This window comes from Capra hircus, chromosome 21 (genome assembly GCF_001704415.2).
Source record: "Capra hircus breed San Clemente chromosome 21, ASM170441v1, whole genome shotgun sequence".
NCBI lineage: Eukaryota > Metazoa > Chordata > Mammalia > Artiodactyla > Bovidae > Capra > Capra hircus.
This window is the reverse complement of record NC_030828.1, coordinates 39954682-39969777: the sequence shown is the minus strand read 5'-3', so window position 1 is coordinate 39969777 and position 15096 is coordinate 39954682. Positions and strand designations below refer to the sequence as shown.

The following is a 15096-nucleotide window of genomic DNA, read 5'->3' as shown; positions in this document are numbered from 1 at the left end:
TATGTATCCCTCTCCCTCTGCCTTATTGCCACATCACTTGGAACATAACCTGTTCCTGGGACATAACATATCCCTGGAGAGGATTATTGAGACAGATGCTAGAATTTCTAAACAGAACTCAGTGTAACAGAGTTTAGAAAGTTCTGTTGTATTTCTTGGACCTCTGAGTTTGTGGTCTGTGGCACATTAAATTATGTTCTATTCTACCATACCTAAAAAGACTAATATTTCCTATAATGTGTCTTTAGGGTAAAAATGGGGGTTCCCCGATTAAACAGTTCTGTGGAATATTGTTCAAACTGTTCAGTGGTTATTTCTGTTGTTCATGAGCAGGTAGTTGTTAAAAGATTCGTACTGGAATTGGCTCGGGTCCGTTGCAGACAAACAAAGGCACTGAAAGTTCACAGTCTGAATTCAGAGAAGGCTGGCTATCAGAGCCAGCCATCTCTCCAAAGGCATACTGAGAAGTGGTTCTCAATGGAACCCAAGGAAGCCGGCCAGGACTTCCCCTTCTCCAAGCTGTCAGTTCCCCTGGAAGACTGAAGCTCAAGAGTTGGCCACAATATGTGGATGAGATTGGAGCTCTAGCCTCCCAGGGGACCATCACAACATAGCACAGACAAACACATGCTTCAGAGGAAGACAATATGATGTTGCGAACCACCAGTCAACACAAAGACATAGCTGAGTCTCACGGACTGCCAAAGCCAGAAGCTGATGGGAGTGAGTCCCTCAACGGGGGTTGAGAATAAGTGGGAACTTCCCCAGCAGTCTAGCCATTAAGACGCTGAGCTTCCACTGCAGCGGGACTGGATTCCCTACTTGGTTGAGGAGCTAAGGTCTGGCGTGCTGCACAGTATGACCAAAAAAAGAAAGAAAAATAGAGATGATGAAGATAAGCTGGAACAGAAGTTACAACCACTTGCCAAGGCAATGTATTAGGCACCTTCTCTTTTTGAGGAAGGAAGGTAGAAAGTGGTGTGAAGACAGATTGTGTTTCTTAAAAAATAATTTCATGGTCAAAGACATTTGGGTGCACGCATGCTCACTCAGTCATGTACAACTGTTTGTGACCCCAAGGACTATTGCCTGCCAGGCTGCTCAGTCCATGGGATGCTCCAGGAAAGAATACTGGAGTGGGTTGCCATTTCCTTCTCCAGAGGATCTTCCAACCCAGGGCTTGAACCCACGTCTCCTGAGTGTCCTGCATTTGCAGGCAGATTCTTTACCACTGAGCCACCGAGAGCCCAAAAAACGTATGGGAGACATCATATTAAGCAAACTGAAGTTTCTTTATTGCATTGCTTCTGGAAGCAATTAATCACATGAAAGACATCCTGAGGAAGGTAATGTTATGCACAATGAATCAAACTCATTTAGCCACCTAATTCTTTTTTCATGCCTGGCATAAAGGTCTAGGGAGAAGGCGATGGCACCCCACTTCAGTACTCTTGCCTGGAAAATCCCAGGGACGGGGGAGCCTGGTAGCCTGCAGTCCATGGGGTCGTGAAGAGTTGGACACGACTGAGCGACTTCCCTTTCACTTTTCACTTTCACACATTGGAGAAGGAAAAGGCAACCCACTCCAGTGTTCTTGCCTGGAAAATCCCAGGGATGGGGGAGCCTGGTGGGCTGCCGTCTCTGGGGTCGCACAGAGTCGGACACGACTGAAGCAACTTAGCAGCAGCAGCAGCAGCAGCATAAAGGTCTAGTGAACTGCTAAACACCTTTTGAGAAATGTTATTTATACACAGTGAGCAGTAGGGTTGAGGAGGTGTGTTGTTTTGCAAAATACAAAGGAAATATCCAAGTTCATGCTAAACCTGATTAAAAAGTAATAAGGCAAGTATTTTTCTCTTCACAGCTGAAATGGTAGTAAGTTTCAAAAGGTTGAAAGTCTTTTCATCTGCGTATAGTCTACAAATATTTTAGGTCTTCCGCAGGTTATCAAGTGTTTAAATGACCCTGTTTTCCAGAACAAAACATTCTGGAGAAATATTTCTTTATGAGCCTTTGGGTGCTGTAGAACAAGATAAACAGGTTTCTTGACAGAGATAAAAGGTAACTTTTATTTCAAGAAGTCAGCACATTAAAAAACAAGTGTATTTGTTATAAAGAATGTCTAATTGTATTCCAAGCTTCAGTTTTACAAATGTATTCACATTTACTTCCCATTGGCTCTTCTACCTTACTGTGAAACACTTTTTTTAAGATTAAAATATTTTGCATAGTCAATTATTCCCCAACATACTTCTATTTTTAACATTTTTTAAAAATGTGAAGCATTTTTTGTCTTTATTGAATTTGTTACAAGATTGTTTTTGTTTTGTGTTTTGTTTCTGGGTCATGAGACATGCAGGATCTTAGTTCCCCGACCAGGGATTGAACCCGCACTTCCTGCATCGGAAGGTAAAGTCTTAATAACTGGACCCCGCGGGACGTCCCTCCCCAACATACTTACACACACAAACATACCCACACACTTATCTCTCTCTCTCTCTAAAAATCCATATAAGGTCATTTTTTACCATCACATCCTTTCTTAATAAGAATCAGTTGCGTTTGCTAGCATTCTAGCCTGGACAAACATGTAGTTAAAAGTGACCACTTATTAATTATTGGATTCCTGAGAGGGAAGAGTTCATCAGTGTAAAGCCTTCTACCTAATCTGTTGTTACATACACCTTTGTTGAAAAGACATGAAGTGAAGCTGCAACCGTTAATTTGTTCTCATTTCCCAAACTTCTGAGATTCAGTGGAGGTGAAATTCTGTATGTACAGCACAGTTTCCAATCATGTGCACTTTACTTTTTGTTCCCATCAAAACACACAAAACTCTTCCCAAGGAAAAGAGTTATTGCTGGAAGGACAAGTCTTCTGGTACTCAAAGTCGATTAGTTTTTATCAGTGAGTGACATGTAACTTTGAAAAATGGTGAACCAAACAATTGCCAAGAATGGTAAACTGACCATAACATACACATTGTACATGCTCACCTCTGATTTTCAGGTGAAAATATCAGAGAATAAGATGGAAGAGTGTACAGCGCAGTGTAGAGAAGATTGGCAAGTATCATATCTTATCTTAGGGCAACCTCTCTCCTTTAAAGCACCTCTGTCCCTTCAGATGGTCTCAGCGTCTGAGTCATCTTAATAATTTGAGATGTATTCAACACGCAGGAAAGCACAGGATTTCAGGCATGGGACCACCTTCCCACTGCTTCTCAGTCACACCATAAACATATACAAGGCGTGATCTAGTGGTGGAAAGATGGAAAGGTGTTACACATCTTACTTATCAATCATCATTTTTTGTGCTTTTCTTTGATTTGTCTGCTAGTTTTTATAACTTATTATGGCAGCTACTCAATTATTTCATAGTCAAGAAATAAACTATGACTGGAGAGACAAAACACTAAACAGATCATTAATATCCAAATTGACTACTTATCCAAGCATTGATAGATTTTTTTAATTGACAGGTTTAGAGTGGAAAAAAATCAAAGTGGGATGTAATGAGCTGACACATTGAGTAAGTCCCACAAAATTATATGGCCACAAGAAACTCAACATGCAAAAATATCTGTTTCATAGGACTTGCTCTAATAACAAAGCACACAACCCTTGTCTAAACCAACTTGTTGCTGCCCTTCCAGATCCCAAAGATGAAGATTCCATGTGTAAATGAAGGAATTCTGAGAGACTTCCTGTAATTGCTAAAGCTCTGTAATGCAGAACCGTGGTAACAAGGATAATGGTAGCTACCACTGTGTGTGTGTGCACACGCACACACACGTGCTTAGTCACATCCAACTCTTTGCAACCCGATGACTGTAGCCTCCCAGGCTCCTCTGTTCATGGAATTTTCCAGGCAAGAATTCTAGAACAGTTTGCCATTTCCTACTCCAGAGGATCTTCCCCATCCAGGGATCAAACCTGAGTCTCTTGTATCACCTGCATGGGCAGACAGATTCCCAGGCCACTCCGCCACCTGGGAAGAAGCCCGGCTATCACTTATCACTTATCAAGTGCTACTATATGCAAGAAATCTTTTCTTTTTTTATCATATTAAATCTTTACCTTTTTACATTTAATAGTTTTCATTTTTATCATATTCAAAACATTGGCATATCCATTTTGCCAGTAAAGCTCAAAGAAGTTAAATATTTTACCAGTTCACACTAGCAAGGAGGTTGTAGTGGTGATGATTTAGTTTTGCCTAAAACATGCGTATCACAGTTCCTCCTCCTACATTAAGTTTGCCATTATTTTTCAGTTTTTTCTGAAAGACAATCTGTTTTATTGTGTTTTCAAGGTGTCAACTTGAAGTTAAAAATAATGTCTTCTCATTCATTGCTGTAAATGTTAACAGGAAAACAAACAAGCAGTAGTTGAAATATGAGTTCAAAGTGAAATGAATAGTTGGAAAACGTATCTAACCTAACTAAAATGTAACAGAAAGTGAGAACAGTTTAAATTTCCACTTTTCTCCTTGGTTTCCTCTGACTGTGGTTAAAACTTTCAAATGACAAGTAATAGAGACCAGCCTAAATAATCCCCTTTTTCGAAGTACTTTTCAGTATAGATTCTGATGCACTTAGTGGTTTTAAAAAACAAAAACCCCCTAGATGTTGAGGGTAGCCAGGTGAATGCCTCTTTGAGGTTTACTCTTTTCTTAAGGTTCAGTACTTCATAGAAGCAGCCAGGGATGCTTCTAGGCTTGTACTGTCTGGCCCAAGTGTGATCTGTCAGAGAAAGTATACATCACAGTTCCTGTAAAAGTGCCTAGGGAAGGAACTACAGAGAGCCGCTATGCACTTTCCAATCAAATGTATACACACTTCATCATTAACAGATTTACCCCAAGTATCTTACTAAAACATTATATCGCATAGTTTAAGGAAGCATATGTTCAAAACATCTATTATCACTTATTCCTCTAAAATATTCTGAGAGCTATACGTACTATTTGTGTTTCTAGTGAAATAACAATGAAACAATTTAATTTGAATCTTTAATATCCCTCTGCTGCCTGTCTCATTTAATGTCATCGTGCCCACATTTCATCAGTTCTAAAGCACACTCCCACTCATTGTAACATCTCTGAAATCAGGATGCTTCTCATAATTAATGACTTCTAATTGTTGGCCCAGGACACAGTTGTAATATAATTTTCATTGCTGGTCCCCGCATGAACATCTTAATTATTCCTCTCAGTAAAGCTGGACAATGGCAATTCCCTGACCTTTTAGTCAAGAAAAATTTTAAGGATCACTTGAAGGCATATAAATCCTAGACATTGTCTAAAAGCCTCCCTTTGACATGCTCTTGTAAGATCAACAAAATGCCAGCTTCAAAGCTTACAACTTCAAAGAAAATTTTAAAAACAATAGTAGAGGACTCTTATTGGCCCAGAAGACAATACCGTATGAAAAAAATGATTTTTGACAATTTTGAGTAGAAAAAATGATTTATGAGAGTTATAATTCTGATTGGGAAAATAGTTTTAGGAATGCTTTAAGCAATCTATTTTGCTTATGTTTTCCTTTTCAGAAGAGTAATGATGGTTTTTAAGTCTTTGGTCTAAATAAATCTAAAGTAACTTTTTCAGTTGCTTCAAATAAAAAATTCTAAGAGATTAGAAAGCATTCTGTCATAGTTTAATGAGGGTTTTTTTTTCTTCCTTAGTGACAAATCAAATAATGGTGCATTCTACAACCAGACTGGACAGAGACGTAATAGTCTAAGCTAAAGACAATCAGAGGCTTCCACAACATTTTCACTCCCTAGATCTAATTCATTATAAGCTTTATCAACTTTATTTGTGGAATATGATTTTAATCCAGCCATCCTCCCCCATTTCCACTGTTTCTTACCTAATTAAGATGATCATAGTTTCTTCCAAGATTGTTAATAGTGTTTCACAGATCCTTTTGTCTCTGGTCTCTTCCCAGCCCAGTTCGTTCTTCCCAACATCTGAGCAATCCCCATGAAATACAGTTCTGTTCAGGTCACTGCTCAAGTTGTTGTTGTTGTTCAGTCACTAAGTCGTGTCTAGCTCTTTGTGACCGCATGGACTGCAGCATGCCAGGCTTCCCTGTCCTTCACTGTCTCCCGGAGTTTGCCCAAGTTCATATCCAGTGAATCTGTGATGCTATCCAACCATCTTATCCTCTGCCACCCTCTTCTCATTTTGCCTTCAATCTTTCCCAGTATCAGGTTGCAAACCCTCAACAGCTCCCCATGTCCTAAAGCATAGTTAATGAGTGTTCTGTGAAAGCATATATTCTTCCCAGTGTCCATGGCTAATCAATCAAGGTTTTTTTCCCCCCTCTCCTTTAGTTTATATACTCAGTAAGGATTGTTGTTTCTACCTTGCCAACCACTAAATTCCATATCCTTAGCATACCACTAGCATACAATATGATCTCAATAAATTTTTGGTGAATGAATAAGTAAGTCAAGTATGCTTCATAATTCATCTAAACAGCAAACTCCAGGTAGCAACTATCTGTCTCTTGAAATTGGTGCTTAAAGTTAACAAAGCCTAACCTTCAGAATGAAGTACTAAACTCTTTAAAAATAATAATTAAGGTCATTCAAAGTCTGTTCCTCTGTATTTTTACAGTTTCATCTTTTGTCTCTCTCCATCATGCATCCTTGTACTCCAGCTTCATCCATCACACCACTTGACAGTACTTGAATAGTCTTGCCAAAATTCATAACTTCTGCCTCTGTGCTCCCCTCATATTGCAAATTCAACATTATTTCCCTGAGTTAATTGAATGTGTCTGCTTGCCCTTTTAGAAAATGAAGGAATTATGCTATAGTCATTTTTTATGCCCTGAATGCCTAGCATCATTTCCACCAGAAAAATATGCTGAAGTGAAATGTTTATGGATGTCTATATTTGTTTCCTAGGGCTGCCATAACAAATCACACAAATTTGGTGACTTAAAACAACAGAAATTTATTCTCTCACAGTTCTGGACGCCAGAAATCTGAAATCGAGTTGTTGGCAGGGCTGTGCTCCTTTCAAAGGATCTAGGGGAGAATCCTTCTTCTCTTAGAGTTCCTGGTGGTTCCAGATGTTTCTTAGGCTCCATCTTCACTGGCCATGTTGTCTTTTTTTTTTTAGATACTCCTCTAAGTATCTCTTTTTGAGACAATTTCATTTTGAAGTTCTTAGTTTAATTACATCTGCAAAAATCCCTTTTCCAAATAAGATTACATTCACAGGTTCTGGAATGTGGACATATCTTTTTGAGGGCCACCATTCAACCCATTAAATTACTTTCTAGCATATACACTGTCCCCACAAATAGTTTTAAGGGTGTGAAATCAATAAAACGTAAAGGTAGATCTTAAAGTGACCACATACAAAGAGACCACACGATCTGAATAATACTAATATGTACTCATGCTGCTTAAATCTCAGGCTAATGTTGACATTGGCATTAAAGGATTTTTATTGACGCTAAAGTTACGGCCATTCTATGATATCACTAAAATGCAAATAAGTGATTCTATTACAGACTTTTAAATATAATCTTATCTCTCAAAGTAAGCATGTTTTATTCATATACTTTCCAAAGACAAGTCAGTTATCTGTCTAAAAGCTATATATGTATAGTTATACAAATATATATCTATCTGTCTGTCTATCCATCTATCAATGAGTGTTATCAGCTTCCTGCTGTTTGTAACCCAAGGAAACATTGCCATCTCTCATTGGTTTCCTTTAACCTTGCCCACAAATTTTAAATAGTCCCTGCAGTAATTTCTCTTTAGTCTCTCATGCTTTTAAAAGACTTTTTTGATGTGGCCCATTTTAATGTCATTATTGAATTTATTACCTTATTATTTCTGTTTTTTATATGTTTTGGTTTTTTGGTCCTGAGGCATGTGGAATCTTAGCTCCCAAAACCAGGGATCAAACCCACACCCAATTGAAACCACTGGACTGCCAGGGAAGTTCCTAGTCTCTTGATTTGAATTTGATGTTATTTTTCCTTCTAAGATTCTAAAAAAAATGACTGGCATCAGGAGTGATCACAGGAAATAAATCTTTAAAATGGGATTCTGTAACTGAGCTGTTAACACGTTTGTGAAGGGTGCAGATAACCTCCCTACTATAGGGAAATGTGACAAGTAATTGTGGCATGTCGTGACATCACTATTACTCAAATTATCACCCTTGGTGGCACAGAAGAGAGAGTATGTCCAAGGCAAAATATTTGAAGATCAGGTGACTGTGACACTTGATCACTTTGGGGACAATGGGGATTACAAAATTGTGGCTTGAGCTGGTTATTTCTCACTGTTCTCTGGTGTTTAAAGTATGTACATATGTACTAAGTTGCTGCAGTCGTGTCTGACTCTTTGCCACCCTTTGGACTGTAGCCTGCCAGGCTCCTCTGTCCATGGGATTTCCCAGGCAAGAGTACTGGAGTGGGTTGCCATTTCCTCCTCCAGGGGATCTTCCTGACCCAGGGATCTTACTTCTCCTGCTTTGGCTGGTGGGTTCTTTACCACTAGCGCCACCTGGGAAGCCCAGTGTGTAAAGTGTAGAGGACAAATGGAAAGGCTTGAAGGCTGGCGTCATTGCAGAAAGGAAAACCACAAAGCCTGTATGGTTAAAGGAATGTCTGTCACCTACTGCTGCAGAGCAGACACAGCAGAGGATAAACCCCATGGCCTGACTCTAAGAGTTGCCAAGTCGTGGTGCCGATTAAATACGCAGTCTTATTAGATCTTTTAGGCCCATTTGATCTAGTGAGTAGGAACTGGCAAGCATCCTAAGTGCCTTACTGAAACATAGACATGCCACAGGGTAGGAGGTGAACCCCGTGAAAATGCTGGTTTCTTCACAGAAGTGAAGTTTCCAGGCCTCTGTGTTATCTGAAGCATGTGGCGAGAGCCTTTCTAAAATGAGAGGCACATCGCCCACCACAAAGAAAAAGGCACAATTTAGTGAGTCTCTTTGGATTATCATGGGCTACCTATAACACATTTGGGCATGTCACTCCAGTTTAATTACTGAATAATCTATCAGGCAATGTTGAATGATATTGCAATTAGAGCCTAAAAATATTCTAATACTTGTAATATTCTAGTTACAAGTATGGTGTAAACGGTCTCGCCACCTAAGCCTTAGGACTCAGCAGACCAATTTGTATTCAGAGAGTTTGTGGCAGATGGAGAGGATCTATGGAGTATTTGGTTAGCCCTGATAGGAGAGCTCTAGGATTTTGGAGTAAGGTCATGTCCTCTTCTGCCATTAACCATTTTCCATTTGAAAACCAGTTCCTGACTGGCTTTAGTAGAGACTGAAGATCTGACCATGAGACACTGAGCAACTATGCATTCCTAATCGCCCATGTCGAAGTCCACTGAGTCATAAACTTGTGTATGTACAGCACATCCCAATGTTAAATCAAAATGGTCTGAATGAGAGAGTTTCAGCAGATCCAGAAGGCTCTGCAAAAATGAATGAGTGGGTAGCTCAGAATCCCATGGTATCCATTTCTACCACCTTGTCACTTCTTTGTTAACTTGCATGTCTGGCTCAGCACTATGTGTTAACAAATATCTGAAACTTGACAGGCACTGCATTATGGTTCCACTCAGGTGGCCCTGAAAGACAGTGGCTGAGGAAAATCCTTCAAAAGAAGAGAACATCTAGTTGTCTAGTTGGCAGGGAAGGAGTGGTGGCCTGAGATGAAGATCTATGTTGAGTCATAAGAACAGCTCGCAAGTTTATCATATCAGTTGGCAAGGGACCTGGAAAGAACAACATTGGAAGAATGGTAATGAAGAGGAATGGGGAGAGACATATGGATGAGTTCTTCACGAGTTAGTAAGTAAAGCTTTTAATAAATCAATGAGTAAGATGACCTGATTCATGAATATCAGTTTTTAATCTGAACCACTCTTAATGCTTGTTGAATGAGCCCATGAACAAAGTGCCAAGGGGGCAGGGATAGAGGCCTTACCTGGAATTCTCAATGTGGATGTTCCCTCCCTTATGCTGAACACCAGATACTCTAATCCTATACACCCCACACAGTCTCTCATTTCATCGCTGAATCTCATTCATCCCTGGGAGAAAGGCCTCCCTCCCACAATCTGAAGCAACAGAAAGAGTGGTGCTTGAAAGACAGACGTTACCCACTTTAAAGTGTGCCCAGAACCTTATCCTGCTCCCTGCCAGGTCCTTAAAGTGTTAAATTATAATGATAGGGGATCTATTTTCTACTCAGTTCAACTCATTTCATTCATAGAAGATAAGAATTCAAGTCTTTTTAGAAGAAAGCTGTTTTAATGAAAATGACAACTCTTTGGTGAGTCATCATTTTTAAAATTTATTTAACTTGCTGCTATAAATATCTGAAAAATCCAGCAAGTTGAAGAGTAAATCTTTCTGCTGATGTGAACCTTGAAGGTGCTCCAAATATCCCACTTAGCATTCTGAAGCCCCTGTTCTGACCCTGCCTTTGTGTCAATTAGAATGCCTGTATTGTATTCCAAAGAAAACTTGAGATTGGGAAACACCAGTGTGGAATTAATCTAGATGATGGGTTTCATTTACAGCTAAAGAACCTGGATCTCAGTCAGATACCGCTGATTTGATGAAGGTCACATAGATTTGAGAGTTAGGGTTTAGCCCCACTCTTCTGTCTCCAGGCTACTCAGGGTAACACAGGCAGGGATGTTTGGCTGGCTCCTCTGGAGCATACTCCTCAATTTTTATGAACAAACCAACAAATCCAACTAGTCAACAAAAAATTAATAATGAAGAGAAAGTGCCAGGTCTTTATTAGCGATGTGAGGATCCAGGTTCACATAGTCACTGAACACATCAGAGTTAACTTTCTCCTTTCTCTGAGCGTAAATGCCTGCGAATGTTAATGTCTGATGTATTGCCCGCTAGCAATTCTGCCCCTTCAGAATTCAGTGCTTCTCACATGAACAGAACTGTCCATGAAATCCACTGATAGATGGGTACAGTGCATTCATTTGTTTGCCAGGAAATTAGAAAATTAGAGCTTGACAGCAGGTGTGGGGGGTGTTAAGCAGTCACTGTCACTTTTGTCTTTTGAGTTCAAGATATATAGTGATGCTGTTGCTGCTGCTGTTAAGTCGCTTCAGTCGTGTCCAGCTCTGTGCGACCCCATAGACGGCAGCTCACCAGGCTCCCCTGTCCCTGGGATTCTCCAGGCAAGAACACTGGAGTGGGTTGCCATCTCCTTCTCCGATGCCTGAAAGTGAAAAGTGAAAGTGAAGTCACTCAGTAGTGTCTGACTCTTAGCAACCCCATGGACTGCAACCTACCAGGCTCTTCCACCCATGGGATTTTTCAGGCAAGAGTACTGGAGTGGGTTGCCATTGCCTTCTCCGATATAGTGATGCTAGGCTTGCATAACTTTATCTTTAATCTTTTTGTTAAAATTCAAAGTCTTATAATCTAGCAAAAGCAGAAGAAAAATTTCTATCCATCTGTATATGTATTTTTAAAATTCAGCATCAGAAACCTCAGGCCAGTTTCCTCTCCTTGAGCCTTTATTTATTGGTCGCAGTGTTCTTGCCTGGAGAATCCTAAGGACGGGGGAGCCTGGTGGGCTGCCGTCTATGGGGTCACACAGAGTCGGACACGACTGAAGTGACTTAGCAGCAGCAGCAGCATCTTCAGTTTCAGTCTCCTTATTTAGGTTTCCACAAGCTAGTCATCATTTAGAGTCTGCATTTTTACTTTGTGAGAAGGTCCTATGATTCTTTTTAAATGTAGGTTGTTTGAGCTGTGAAAGTGCTTACAAAAATAAACATGTTTTGTTTAATCTGCTCTAGTTGTTGGAAAACTGCACCCGATTCATGCTTTTGTTTTGTTCATTGTCTTTGTCTTTGTTTATTTTTCTGATGGAGTAAAGCCTATGATTTCTAGTCTAAATTTTTTTATAATAAGCTTGTGATTATTTTATCTCCATTATAGTCTCTGCTCATCTCATTTAGCTTGCAAAGGATCTTTTGGGATATTTAGGGGCTAAAAACCAAATATTAAATGGGAATTTAATTTTCATTCTTGAATTTGTTGACAAAATATTTGTTGACAGCTCAAATATTTTTTATTTCCCTGTGTCCAAGTCAAATAATTAGAATAGTTTAAGTTATTGATTATTTCCATTTGAGCAATATAAATTATGTATACTTTTAAATAAATCTCTTTATCTGTCAATCCTGATTTAAAGTACATATATTAAATGAATTAATTAAATCACATTATTAAACTTAGCATAAGCAATACAAATGAGTTTCCAGACTTCGAGAAAGACTCTCTCAGTTACTACTTCATGCCAGATAGCCTCTTAAGGACAAATGAAAAAGTCCACCTGATATAGTCAGAAAATTTGTTTCTAACAACAGTATGTCTGCTTAAATTGAAAACCCCATAATTATCATATGTCTGAAAGTAATTAAGAACAATTCCCCAGAAGATCATATGCCTTCAATTCCATTTTTTTCCAAATACACTAGAATATTAATATTTATTTAAAAGAATTTTTAAAATAGTTTCTTTTAACTTAGCTCTCCAATCAATTATTAAAGCATGCATACTTGTTCAAATATTAGCATATGCAAATTCGAATATGTGGTGTATGGAATAAGCCATTTACTCCAACATTTGGAGAGTAATGCATGTAAAGTCTAGTGCTAATTCTAACTTGATTAATATCTAGCTCATCAGTCTAGGCATTTCCATTTTCAGTGTTGATGTGTATAAACAACAGGTGCTATGCCAATACTCAGCCAATAAATGTTTTTTCATTACACCATTACTCTCATCATAGGAGAAGAGATGCGTCTGTCTACATAAACACATGCACATTCACTAGCAGTGAAGGGAAATGATTTTAAACCAACTAAAATAGAGACCAAAAAATCCTTTAGTAACAGCACTGAGGTAAAGAGGATGCGTTAATAGAAGAGTGTTCTACTGATTACCAGTTGCACTGTTGTTCAATGAAATTTTTTAAATAGAAAGTAATGGACAACTATGAATAAAAACAAATTCATTTAGTTGCTCTCAATACAATAGTTAGCAAGCTAAATGGCATATACCATGATCATTTCTGGAGTCAAGGCTCTCATGCTCATGGTTAAAAATCAGAGATGAGAATGAAGTTGTCAAAATACACCAGAAATCAGTAGATGACCAAAACTAATTTGGCATTATTTATTCTCATCACAAAATTTTAGGTGCTTTTTTTTTTTTTTTTAATTCCTTTGGGAAAGTCTGACTAAGAAAAGTAAACCCTGTTCCAAATTTAGAAATTCTGAGGAGTGGGGCTTGCCAATTTAGAGATTTATTAAAAAAAAAAAAAGACTTGCGAAAAATCACATCCTTGGGATCTTAAAGCATACATTTGGTAATTGTATACTGACCTTAACCCCTTTGATCTTCTCTGGAATATTGCCTCACACATCAGTCCCTGTTTGTGGGCATTTTAGCCCCAGGAGCTCTCTTCTCTTTCCCTTCAGGAATGTGCTATATAAGTCTCCCTCAACTCGAAAATGTCTTTCCTCAACCAGTCTTCTCTCTAGATACTTCTGCTGCTCTCCTGTTCCCTTCATTAACCATCCTTCTTGAAAGAATGTCTATATTGGTTGCTTCATTTCCTCAGAATTTATTCTCTTTATCCCCTTTCAATCTTGGCTCTGCTTCTACCGCTTTACTGAAAACTGCTCTCCATAGGGTCACCAAGAAGAGGTTACCCTTCAAGAGGTCACCTTCAAACCTCAGATAGGATGGTAATTGAATCTAGACCTCAAATGGGGCAATTAAAAGAAAGACAACCTAGCTTTTCACTGGGGCTTGTTTAGGGGTCATGAAACAATCTGTACCGCCCACTCCCCACAAAGTTAAGAAGACACTTTTAACTTTCTGAAATGTTATATCCCCTGACTCAAAGAGAGGTTAAATTTCAAGAGTGTTACCCAGTCAAGTTAAGGTGGCAGAGAAACAATTTGAAATAAATAAGGAATCTGAAAATAGAAGTTTCGCATATTTTAAGGAAAAAAATATTATCCCAAAGGTACATAATTTCAACTTAGAAATGAAAGAAAATTAACAGCTCTTAAGAATAAGGGATTTGTAATAATTTATATAATATGTCAAGTAATAAAACAAGGAAAAAATAGAACTAAGTCTAAAGATTTAAAATTTAATTACAAAACTAATATCAAGGGCTTCCCTGGTGGCTCAGTGGTAAAGAATCCACCTGCCAGTGTAGGACACACATGTTCAATCCCTGGTCAGGGAACTAAGACCCCACATACCAAGGAGCAACTAAGTCCATGTGCCACAACTATTGAGCCTGTGCTCTAGAACCTCGGAGCAGGAACTACTGAAGCCCGTGCCCTGGAGCCTGAGCTCCACAGCAAGAGAAGCCCCTGCAATGAGAAGCCCCAGCATCACAACTAGAAAGTAGCCCCTGCTCACTGCAGCTACAGAAAAGCTTGCACGGCAGCAAAGACCCAGAACAGCCCAAAATGAATAAAATAAATAACATAAAAACAAATATCAAAAATGAATATTGCAAAAGAAGCTATGTAATATGAAAGTGAAAGTGAAGTTGCTCAGTCATGTCAGACTCTTTACGACCCCATGGACTGCAGCCTACCAGGCTCCTCGCTCCATGGGATTCTCCAGGCAAGAGTACTGGAGTGGGTTGCCATTTCCTTCTCCAGGGGATCTTCCCGACCCAGGGATCGAACCTGGGTCTCCCGCATTCCAGGCAGACGCTTTAACCTCTAAGCCACCAGGGAAGCCACCAGGGAATCTTTATATGTAATATAAAGATTATATATATATATATTTATGTATATATATATATATATATATAGACAGAGGCTCATAACATTGTAGAGGAGGCAGTGAGCTAAACCATCCCCAAGAAAAAGAAATGCAAAAAGGCAAAATGGTTGCTGAGGAGGCTTTACAAATAGCCGAGAAAAGAAGAGAAGCTAAAGGCAAAGGAGAGAAGGAAAGATAGACTCATCTGAATGCAGAGTTCCAAAGAATAGCAAGGAGAGAAAAGAA

The 15096-nt window shown here is 39.1% G+C and overlaps 1 non-coding gene across 1 annotated transcript; it reads right to left on the bottom strand.

The window, feature by feature from the left end:
• On the bottom strand, positions 14751-14822 carry TRNAS-GGA. Its single transcript has one exon. It is a non-coding gene; the product is annotated as a tRNA-Ser (tRNA).